The sequence below is a fragment of the Nicotiana sylvestris genome, chromosome 10, assembly GCF_000393655.2.
Source record: "Nicotiana sylvestris chromosome 10, ASM39365v2, whole genome shotgun sequence".
NCBI classification, from domain to species: Eukaryota; Viridiplantae; Streptophyta; class Magnoliopsida; order Solanales; family Solanaceae; genus Nicotiana; species Nicotiana sylvestris.
The window spans coordinates 94980117-94993027 of NC_091066.1; the positions used below are offsets into that span (position 1 = coordinate 94980117).

The 12911-nt window shown below is 37.8% G+C and overlaps 1 long non-coding RNA gene across 1 annotated transcript; it reads left to right on the forward strand.

The window, feature by feature from the left end:
• Nucleotides 1–9805: 9805 nt before the first annotated feature.
• Nucleotides 9806–11752, forward strand: LOC104212035 (uncharacterized). The gene is made up of 2 exons (XR_707286.2): nt 9806–10360; nt 11524–11752. It is a non-coding gene; the product is annotated as an uncharacterized lncRNA (long non-coding RNA).
• Nucleotides 11753–12911: the final 1159 nt, after the last annotated feature.

Here is a 12911-nt window from a genome sequence, read left to right on the forward strand (position 1 = left end):
TCTGCTGAGATGAACTAGCAAAACGACGAGGACACTACCTCCACATGTGACCCATCTCGCCATACCCATAACAACTCCCAGGTGCTGGAGAAGGGGACTGAAGGGAACCCCTCGCACCGGAGTGACTAGCAGATGCACTCAATATAGAAGAGCCTTGAAATAATGGAGCACGGGTTGAACTCTGAGCTGGAAGGGCACTAAGTGATGACTAGCCCTAATGAGAACTGTGAGAACCATGACCCGATGATGCCCCACGATAACCTGGGTGAGCTGGCTGAGTAGGCCTGAATGAACGGCCTCTGTTGTGCTGAAACTAGCCCCTCGAAGGAGCACCACTATAGCTGCCAGATCTTTGAGGCCTCTTGGCCTCCCTCTCCTCTCGCTTCTAACAACGAACAAACTCAATCTCACGAGAAATATCCACAACCTCCTCGAAATTAGCACCAATCACCCTCTATCTGGTCATGAGAATATGAAGCTGATAAGTGAGGCCATCAACAAACCTCCTAATCCTCTCCCTATCTGTCGAAACCATTCAAATAGCATGACGAGCTAACTCGGAGAACCTCATCTCGTACTGCGTCACAGTCATCTCTCCCTTATGCAACCACTCAAACTCCTTACGCAGCTCCTCTCTGCGGGACTGCGGTACATACTTCTCCAGAAAGAGAACAGAGAACTACTGTCAGGTAAAGGGTGTTGCACCAACAGGCCTACGCCTCTCAAAATCCTTCCACCAAGTGAAAGCAGCTCTTGAAAACTAATAGGTGGTAAAAGCGACCCCGCTAGTCTCCAGAATACCGATAGTATAGAGAATCCTCTAACACTTATCCAAAAAGACCTGGGCATCCTCACCCACTGCGCCACTGAAGGTCGGAGGCTGCAATCTACCAAACCTCTCCAACCTGCGCTGCTTATCCTCCAGCATGACAGAAATCACATAGTCCTGAGCAGCTGCAACTGGTTGGGCTGAATGTTCCCCCGGCGTCTAAAATCTCTGCACGACTTGCTCAGGTGTGCGAGCGGCGGGAGTCTAATTGCCTCCATCGGCCTATGAAGTAGCTGCGGCTGTAGTGGCTAAAACCGCCTGAGCCAAGCCAGTGCAAACTGATAAGAAATGTGCCAAGGCCTCCTGAAGACCCGGAATCACCATGGGCACAGCTGGTGCCTGAACTGGTGTTGCTGGAGCATCCATAGCTAGAGCTTAATCCTAAGCTGGGGCAGTTAGTGGATCTACAGGTGCTGCCCTCGCTACTCTGCCTCTGCCACGACCACGACCGCATCCTCGGCCTCTGGTGGCCTCAGCTAGTGGCACCGGTGGTCATCCACCCCGTCCGGTAGCGCGTGTCCTCACCATATGTGAGAGAATAAAATAACAGAAGTTTAGTACTCGGATCAACAGGTTCGCACGACAAGAATTTCAAGAATGTGAGGATTTTCCTAAAGTTCTACAGCCTCTCGAGGATAAATACAGACGTCTCTGTACCGATCCACGAGACTCTACTAAACCTACTCATGACTCGTGAGACCTATGTAACCTAGGCTCTGATACCAACTTGTCACGACTCTAACCCCGAACTCGGTCGTGATGGCGCCTCTCGTGAAGACAAGGCCAGCCAGTTGAATCCAATTCACTTTTTAAAGCAGTTAACCAACATAAAAATAGTCTAACCATGATTTAAATATACTAAATAGGGGAAAAATATCGATAAAATGCGGAAATACAACCGACACAGCCCTAATCGGGGTGTAACAAGTCATGAGCATCTAACAATACTAAGTCCTCAAATGTAACTACAGAGTTTAAATACTGAACTAAGGACATAAAGGAAAGAGATATGGAGGAGCTCCAGGCTGCGAAATGCCAACAACTACCTAAAGACTCCTTGAAGATCCGCCTGAAGCTAGAACGAATCAGCACTTGGGATCGGGACTAGCTACGCCTGAATCTGCACATGGGGTGCAGGGAGTAAAGTGAGTACTCCAACTCAGTGAGTAACAAATGTAAATAACTACTAAAAGTAAGAAAACATGTAAGGCACACGACATTCTGTAATGAAGCAGTAAAAATCATTTAAAAGCAGTAAACCAGTGAAGAATCAAGTAAAACTTCTTTTAACAAGTAAACAAGTAATTGATAGGTAATTAAGGTAAAGTAAACAAATAGAAGTTCGCCCCTCGGGCACAGTATCAGCGAATCCGCCTCTCGGGCAACATCTCTAGCCCCTCGGGCTCAATCTCACATCACAATGGGTACCCGCGCTCACTAGGGGTGTGCAAACTCCTGGAGGGGCCCCTTACGGCCTAAGCACAATAATAAGCCATCTCGTGGCATCAAATCTAGGCCCTCGGCCTCATATCAATCAAGTCACCTCATGGCGTATATATCTCATGCCCTCGGCCTCAAATCTATATCATTGTTTCCTCACAACTAGGCCATCAGCCTTACTCAGTCAAAAATACTCACAAGCCCCTCGGGCAATAGTAAAACAGTGTTTCTTAGCCCAAACATCATTTAAAATATCATTTAAGTCTTAAAACTGAGTAAACATGGCTGAGTATGAAAAACAGTGGAAAAATAACATGACTGAGTTCAAGTATAAAGTCAAAACAATGAGGAAATATCAATAAAAAGCCCCGAAGGGTTCAAATAGTTGGTACTAGGCCCAAATACGGCATTCAGCCCAAGTAATGAGGATAACAAATAGTTTTCATTCAAATACGCGGTAAAATCATCAATCGGGATGGACCAAGTCACAATCCTCAATAGTGCACGACTCCACGCTCGTCATCAAGCGTGTGCCTCACCTCAATATAGCACTACGATATGCAAATCCGAGGTTTCAAACCCTCCGAGCATCATTTACAATCATTACTCACCTCGAACCGGCTAAATCTCTAGCTCGTGATGCCTTTACCCCACGAATCAGCCTCCACACGTGTTGAATCTATCCAAAATCAGAAAGAGGACATCAAAATATGCTAAGGGAACAAAGCCCAAGCGAAAGCAATCAATAAAGGGCAAAAATCCCGAAATTACCAAAACCCGACCCTCGGGCCCACGTCTCGAAATTCAAAAATTTTTATACCAATATATTTCTTATCTTCCCACAAGTCTATGCATATCAAGAATACCAAAATTAGAGTCCAAATGGCCCCTTAAATCCTCAATTTAAGGCCTCTTAAACTCACACCCTAATCCTTCATTTTTAGCCCTTTAATTCCTTTAATTTCAGCCTTAATCCATGAAATACTACCATAAAAATGTGTTTTAGGTCCAAAATCCTTACCTTAACGAAGTTCCCTTGAAATCCCTCTTCCAAATTGTCCAAAAGCTCTTAAGCCGAAGTCAAAAATGGTGAAATAACCCAAAAATTTGCGAAGGACTCTTTTAATTCATCTGCCCAGTTGTTCTGCATCTGTGGCAACTTTTTCCGCTTTTGCAATACCGCATATGCGGTCTATCCACCGCTTCTGCGGAAATTAGTTAAAGGCCAATTCTGCATCTACGGTCCACTCTCCGCATCTGCGACTACGCAGGTGCGGTCTAACTACCGCATCTGCGGTTCCAGACTTTTCTCTCGAATTTGCTTCTACGGCTCTCCTTCCGCACGTGCGGCACCGCACCTGCAGTCCCCAAACTGCAAGTGCGAAAACACCAGAAGCTGCAATGACATCTCAACTTCTCCGTTAACCACCCGAAATCATCCCGAGGCCCCCAGGACCTCAATCAAAAGCACAAACATAACCCAATGCCTTATTAAAACTTGTTCCAATCATCAAAACGCCTCAAACAACATCAAATCTACTAAATCACATTGGATTCAAGCCTAAGTTTCTAAAATCTTCCGAAATACGCTTTTGATCAAAGACCTAACCAAACCACGTCCGAATGACCTGAAATTTTACACACATATCCCAAATGACACAATGAAGCTACTAAAACTCTCAAAATTCCATTCCAACCCCTATATCAAAATCTCGCCTATCGACAAGAAATCGCCAAAATATCAACTTCGCCAATTCAAGTCTAATTCTACTCCGAACCTCCAAAACCCATTCTGATCACATTCCTAAGTCACGAATCACCTCCCGAAGCTAACCAAACCATCGGAACTCACATCTGAGTCCTCTAACACATAAGTCAACATCCGGTTGACTTTTCCAACTCAAACTCCCTTAAAAGACACTAAGTGTCTCAAACCTTACCAAAATCATTCCAGATTTGGTCCGACCAACCCAATACCATAAAACATGGATAACAAAGCATAAATAAGTAGAAATGGGGGAAACAAATTGGTAACTCATGAGACGACTGGCTGGGTCGTCACAGTTACAGTTGTGGAAAGAGGGGGCACAAGAAGAACAAATGCCCTAGGTTGGGCACACCAATCCTCGTCTGTCCGGTATGTGGGAAAGAACATTTGGCATCGTGTTATGAGTATGCTCAACAGCGTGTTTGGGGTGGTAGATCTGGCAATTCCAAAGGCCCACACAAGAAACCGGTAATGGAATTGTTACTCCCATATTTGAAGCCTAGAGGAAGGATAAAAGGGATGCTTATGATGTATGCAAAAGGGATGTCATTTTAGAGGAGTTCATCCCCATTGCGTGAAGTGTAGGGGATGTCATCCGGGAGTATGTCACTATGGTACTAATGTATGCTACAAGTGTGGTATAAGGGATCACATTCAGAGAGAATATCATTCGTCTCGCTAGAGCATGGGCTGGGGTGTTCACAACTAACTAGTTCTGCAGCTACTACATCCACAACGCCTCCCCTAGCTCAAGGCACTAGAGCGCCCATAGGGCGTGGAGAAGCTAAAGGTGGTATTTAGAGCTCGAGAGGGCCCAACAGGTGTTATTCTATAAAGAGGCATCGAAATGCGGAGGCTTCTCTAGGTGTGGTTGCATGTATATTGACTGTCCTATCTCATGATGTGTATGCTTTTCTTGATCTCGGTTCCACTTTGTTATACGCCATTCCTTATGTTGCTATGGAATACGGGACAAGACCGGAACATCTTTATGAGTCATTCTCTGTATATACTCTTTGAACGAGTCGTATCATTCGTGAAGCCTTTTTATCACAAATTCAATTATGTCCAATTTCTTGTGGGACTGAGCTCTATAATTATTTCCTTGAAATGAATTATGACCCTAGGTTAATACTTCCCACTTGCTTACCTAAATTCTTAGCAAGGGACTATACCTGATGAATTTCTTAGAGAACCTTTTCATTCAAATGGATAGCATCTGCTCACTTGTGCTTATGCATGCACCGTCGGAAAGTTTACCTGTGGTATCAAGTTCAATGTAAAGCAGCCTAGTGTTGCGATCCTTCTTGAGTCACTCTTTTTCTATCCGGTGTATATGGCTCATATGGTTTGAACACTCACTCTACTCCTTTGTGAATATTATCATAAAACCTTTTCACTGTCTAGTAGCATGAGAGCATATCTCAACACATTTCTCTTACATAAGACCTCCTAGGAATTGAGTTCTACAGTAATTTCCCTGATATGGTTACAATCTTCTTCGAATACTTGCAACTTGCTCTTCCAAATTCTCAACAAAAGATATTACTGGATGAGTTTTCTTATAGGACCTTCTGTTTCAAATGAATAACATTGTCTAGCTCGTACACACACCATGATAACATCAACATGCACGACATTGCATCAAATATAAGGTAACATTGTGCTTAGACATTTCTTAGCCAACCTCTTTCCTCCTTATATGCCTTATAGAATATAAGAAACCACTCTACTTCCCTTTGTGAACATTCTCACGATACCACTTTACTGTTAAAAACCTCCCAATATGCATACCTACACCCTTTATATATAGTAAATTCAGGAAGAGTCACTGGCCCAAACAAGGCATTCTCTAAAACTTGAGATCCTCCTAAATTCTTCAATGACTTTCGGTTTTCCTCTTAAGTGTAAGACTTAGTCCACCTTATTCAATCCTCGATGAGTAACCCACCTTATTCCTAGTATTGTACCAATAGTGTTTCCTGGTATTGCGGCTTAAAAATTACTATTGATACCCAATTTTGTCCTACTTTCCTTCTATTAATTTCTTTATTCTTTTTTATTTTTAATACTCTAGACATATTATTTTACGTAGTATTTTCCAATAATTTTAATTTAAAATAATATTATAGTAATGATTTCAAATGTTCCAGTAATAGATTTTGCTATTAGTTAACTACATATAAATTTTAAAGGAATTTTTACATTCATATGCCATTTAGTAAACTATATTACCCTCCATGCTTAACTTTTAATATAATTACCTTCTATATATCTAATTACCATTTATGTACCATTTTAAGATTTTAATTGTATTAATTAGTCTCCTAATTTTACTCAACCGTATATTCACACTCCCCTAAGTTTCTCTCTCCAAATCCCACCACCTAACTCACGTATCAAACCACACCCCACGATTTCCTCTTCAATCACCCACGATTTTCTCTTCTAAAACCAGCGAAAATCTTTAACCCCTCCACCAATGACAACCATTAAAAAGTTTTGAAGCTTTGAATTCGAATTTAGGTTTTCAAAAGACATTATTTGTTTGGATTGGATGTTGTTGCAAAGAATTGAGAATTCTCTCTACATCTCTCTCTATCTCTCAATCCCAAATTTCAGTAATATAAGAGGAAAGGAAAAGAGAGCAGCAATTCCACCATTGACAGCCATTAAAAAGCTTTGAAGCTTTGAATTTGAATTTGGGTTTTCAAAAATCATTATTTGTTTGGATTGGGTATTGTTGCAAATAATTGGGAATATGGTTTGGAGTTTATATCTCAATTTTGAGGGGTTTTGGTGAAGATTAGACTTGGTTTTGGCTGAATTTCATATTGAAACTCGAAGAAGAAGAAGAAGAAGAAGAAGAAGAAGAAGAAGAAGAAGAAGAAGAAGAAGAAGACATAACATACATTATATTGCATAAATTGTAGAAAAATTGTATTCTGTTGTTTATTTATTTTTCATTTATTCATTTAGCTATTGTATGAAAGTTGAACAACACTGTAAAAAAATTGTATTTAAGTGGTATTATATTGTAGTTGTATATAACTTAGTAGAAATAATGTACGAAAATTATAGATAATTTGTAGATAAGTTGTATAATATATAATTAGTTGTATGAAATTTATTTTTACTATGTATAAATCAGATACAAAATATACAAAAGACATATTGTATAAATTTTGTATAAAATTTGTATTTAAGTTGTATGTTATTATAGTTGTATTTAACTGGGTGGAATAATGTGTGAAAGTTGTAGAAAATTGTAGATAAGTTGTATTCCTATATAATGAGAGATGTTGGCATATCAAGTAACTTTAGTGTTCCAGACGAACCTGCATGAAAATAAAGATAAATTCTGTTATGAACAGTTTGTAGAAATTTTGTAGATAATTTGTAGAAACATTGAAATTCTGTATTTTCATATTAATTTTTCAAATGATATGTAGTTTTATTGTAGAATAAATGTAGAAATTTTGTAGATATTGTGAAAATCTATACTGATATATATATTTACTCTGACATGTAGTTTATTTGTAGATAAAATGTAGATAAAATGTAGGACATTTATATACAACCAGAATTTGATATAAAATGTAACAGCACAAACGTGCAACTGTGTTCTCGTTGGTGATACTCAATTCCATATTGAAATCGCGAACAGTTATACACAACGGATATGATCCTAAGTTTTTATTTTCCTTTTTTGTCTCCATGTATACACGAACACCTATATCATTCCTAATTTCCATTGGAGGACAATGCTCGTTGACAATGTATTTGATTTCTATAATTTTTTCGGATATATACAACTACAATATAATACTACTTAAATACAATTTTTTACAATATTGTTCAACTTTCATACAATAGTTAAATGAATAAAAAATAAATAAATAAACAACAAAATACAATTTTTCTACAATTTCTGCAATATAATGTATGTCATGTCTTCTTCTTCTTCTTCTTCTTCTTCTTCTTCTTCTTCTTCTTCTTCTTCTTCTTCTTCTTCTTCTTCTTCAATATGAAATTCAACCAAAACCAAGTCTAATCTTCACCAAAACCCCTCAAAATTGAGATATAAACTTCAAACCATATTCCCAATTATTTGCAATAATACCCAATCCAAACAAATAATGATTTTTGAAAACCCAAATTCAAATTCAAATTCAAAGCTTTTTAATGGCTGTCAATGGTGGAATTGCTGCTCTCTTTTCCTTTCCTCTTATATTACTGAAATTTGGAATTGAGAGATAGAGAGAGACGTAGAGAGAATTCTTAATTCTTTGCAAAAATATCCAATCCAAACAAACAATGTCTTTTGAAAACCCAAATTCGAATTCAAAGCTTCAAAGCTTTTTAATGGTTGTCAATGGTGGAGGGGTTACAGATTTTTGCTTGTTTTAGAAGAGAAAATTGTGGGTGATCTAAGAGGAAATCGTGGGGTGTAGTTTGATACATGATTGAGGTGGTGGGATTTGGAGAGAGAAACTTGGGGGAGTGGGAATATTTAATTCTCCAATATTAGCACGCCTAAATAAGAAAGCCTACAACTACAATGATTCTTTATTTAATGAATTGTCTATATTTTGTAGAAATACTATTAGCATGGCGGGTAATATGCAAACTATGAACATATTTGATAATATAGTTTCCTTTTGTGGTATAGGAATGACAATTTCCCAATTTTAAATGTGGTCAATTTTAGTCCAAATTATTAAGACAAAGAAGCCCAAAGAAATTAGTTGGAGGAGGGAAAAAGGGGGCATTTGTATCTATACCCGCTTTTTGTGTCACATTTTAACTTGTGCCCGCTTTGCAAAAAAAATTGCAAACGTACCCGCTTTTTCGCATAACTTCAGCATACGAGGCTAAAGTAGCAAAAGCAATCATGCAAAACTTCAGCATTCTAGTAGCGGGCCTGAAGTTCAGCTCTAGAGCTGAAGTTTTCGTGTAGTAACTGAGAAACTTCAGCCTAGAGCTGAAGTTTTCGTGTTGTAACTGAAAAACTTCAGCTCTAGAGCTGAAGTTTTAGAAATTCATAATCTAATGTTGACAATGCTTCTGCCATTGTTGCATATGAGGCTAAGACTAGGCTGAAGAGATTACTACATCTGATTTAGTTATCCAATCAAATACTGAAGATTTGCTTATGAGCAAAGGTGGTGGATTCATTATATCAGAATTCTATAGTGCAGAATATAGGAGAAACAATGCAGTACCCAGCACTATGAGTGCTTCAGACATGGTGATTCCTATCACTTGCATGAAGCATAGCACACTTAGGATGGATAGCAGGCCCTTTGGCTATTCTCTTATGTGCAGCAGTTACTCTTTTTGCAATATCCATACTTTGTGATTGCTATAAATCTCCAGATTCTGCAACATAGATTTATAGGAAGACACAGATTTATAGGAAGACAGGTCCTTTGTTTGCATATTTCAGCTATTTATTTCAGAAGAAGAAGAAAACGAAGGAGGAGAAGAATGAGGAGAAAAGAGGCTGAAGTTATTTAAAAAAAGTGGGTATAAGTTAAAAGTTTTTAAAAAATGGGTATATGTTAAATGAGAGCGACCAATTTGGACGCCCGTGCAATTTTTCCGGAAAAAAGCCATTCAAATGCGGCCTTGTATATCTAGCCCAAAGTCAAGCCTTTCAATTTTTAAAATATCAGGCCTAACCGAGCCCATTTCCCAGAAGCCCAAGTATGTCCAACTAATTAGGGTTTTATTTTCTTTCTCTAAGCAGCGCCTCTCTTAACCTTGTCCTTTATAGCTATGCCTTTGTCCTCTTCTCCATTTTTGACTAAAATTCAACCTCCAACAATCAAAGTACAATCTTTGTCCGCCCCATTTCAAGCAAAATAAGAGCTTCTCTCATCCGATTTTGGCGTGTATAGATGACCAAGAGATGATCCTCCCATTTTTACACTACAAGACTTGTCGAATCTCTCTACCTCAGTCGAGATCTTACCATTTCGTGCAAGAACTGAGCGAATCACGTGAATCCCTATTACTATGCCAACGTTCGGATTTGAGCGGCTCTGTTTGACTTCATTTGAAATCTGAAAATTTCAAATCCCGCTCAGAAACGGAACCCTAGTTTTCTCCTATAAATACTCCTCAACTCTCCAGCCGAAAGATCATCTTTTGGAATCCTGGAAAATAGATAGAACACGGCAAAATCGAATCAATAAGTAATTCTCTTCTTTTCTGTAATCTCTGTCCCTATTTAGTTAGCTAAAACAGAGTTTCGATCTTGTTACGTGGAGGGAGTAAATTTGAAGCTTCTCAAACTCCCGTTCACTGCACCACACCAGGTGAAATTCGGACCCATTCTTATTTTCGTTATCGTCGACGAGTTTTCTTTGTGTTAGAACTCATGCTTTAGGTTTTCGAAAGCCTGTTTATTGAACCTTGTGACAGAGTGTATAGACTTCACGCAATAGAAACTTTGTCCTTAGGAAAACTGATTTTATGACTACTTGTTCAAATACTTGTTTGATGAATGTTTGACGAAATGCCTGTATGTATACATTAGTTTTCATTTGTTGGGATGTAACCATGTGCAGGCTCTTAAATGATTATTGGTGTGCCGACGGCGTACTGTTTAATTATGAACACACACGAAAATGTCCTTGCTCCTAAACTCTTAGTTGGAAGTTAGTTCAGAATTCTCTTTAATTTCACCCATTCCATGGATCATTGAATCAGTTAATGTGTTGCATTTTTTCTTGTTTATTTTAGTTGCATTATGGTAGTATAGAAACCATGTATGTTAGAAGATTTATATCTATGTAATACTTGTAATCTGAATGCAATAGAACTAGTATGCTTAACAATGGGCTGGAGTCTCTCCCCTATTTTAGAGATCATGATCTAGTTATTGTTTAGGTTATAGAGGTTATGCCCAAAACAATCTGCTTGTCTGTATGATAAATTAAATATAGTTGCTGATTTAAATGTTGAGGTTTTGGTTTTCTGCTAGCAATAGAGTTAAACATCTATAATAACTTAGTAATAATGAAAACTGAGTTCATAGGTACATGTTAGACATATTTTTAGGCCTCAATTGTATTCTGTCAAACTTAAGGAATATATAATAGCATGTTAGCTTTGTTAAGAATTAAACCTGATTTGTTTTCATTATAGAGATCTTGATTTTTGCTTAGGGATAAACTACAGAACATATAAATTGCTCTAGATTTGCCCTTAACAGAGCCATGTCCTAAGAAGTAGAAACCATGTATTGTTCTTTCTTTAAGAAATATTGGATATACACATGTTCTTGAAATTTTAAGAATCTCTTCTCTGTTTGTTACAACTAATTGTATTTGTTTTATCTGGAATATTGAGCTTGTCCGAACACATATAATATCTATGTGTTACAGTGTTAACATGGTTTGTTTGTGTAGTTTAGAGACTATTAGATTACATAACAATATGACGCTTTACTTTATCTATTTTCCTGTGAATGTTTAAGAATCAGAGCCAAAGAGTTTCAATTTAAGACTCAACGACGCCATAAAAATCGCATGGAGTCAGCACACTTTGATGTTTCACTGCTTATGTAGCGACAAAACAACAAAATTATTCCGCATGGCGGTTCTGGCGGAGAAGCCAGTCAATTGTCCTTTACATTTCTGCATTAATCACAATGTTGCTTCTTTGTGTTTGGTGACAGTTTAAATAGTCATATTTTAGAATCTTAATTGTTATGTGATACTATATCAATTCGGCGAGGCGTCTTTCTAGATAATAATAGAGATACTCATCACATAGAACACATCTTGACATAGGGAATATTAACAACATTGGTTTTTCAACTATATAATTGTTTTTCTTATTTGAACTTTTGGAATTAGCTTTGTAAAATGGGCAAAACGTGAGTTTAACCAAATCTACTATATTAAGTTAATCTACTTTACATGCACGTAGACTTGTAGAACTCTTTAGACGTAACAATAACTTTAAACACAACACATGTCTTAGCCTTTAATCAATTGACTTAAGTCCGGTTGGTAAACCATTTTAATGTGGATCTTAAGTAGTGCTTTACACCTTTTCTTTAAGATTAATTGAATCCCTTACCTTAGAATCTCTAATGTTTAGTAGACCTTATAGAGTTAATAATTGATAATTTAGGTGTCCTAACTCACCTTTTAATATAGTTAGGTGGTGACTCTTTAGTTAACAATTAATTGAGGAATCACCAATATGTTATACTCTAATTTGATCTGTGTTAAAATGGGGTATAACAACTACCATGTTAAACATGTATGGTTTGTAACAAGTGTTCATCCTCTCTGTCTGTTTCGAACCTTTTCATTTGCCTTTTGGGTAAATTGTGTTGTTTTTTCCTTTTTGATTGCCCTTTGGCCTAGATAATATGTCGGTACCATTGCTTTTTTGAAACTTGAACATTCATTCCCATACCATTTTGCTCATAGTGCATAGTTGATAGCATGTTAGAAACTTGAGCGTCCACCAGATTGTATAGAGAATCGGGTTCTTTTTGAATTTCCACTGAAGATATTAATGAACCAAATTGTATAGCGATTTGGTCCTATATCGGTTTGGTACAGTGCTAACTACTGAATAAGTATATAAATAAGATACATGATAAGTTCCCACTATATAGAGAACCAAATTCTCTATAAATTTCCACTGTAAGCAACAGGCTGTAAAACAGCCAGTATAGGGAATCATGTTCTCTAATTGTTCTTGCAGTAGCTCGGTAGTAAGTAAAGAACATAGAGGATTTTTATGTGGAAAAATCTCAACTTAAAGAGACAAAACCACGACCTACATTTATAGGTTTTCAACTTCACTAACTTGTAAACCCCTATGACAAGCCACTTTGTAATAACT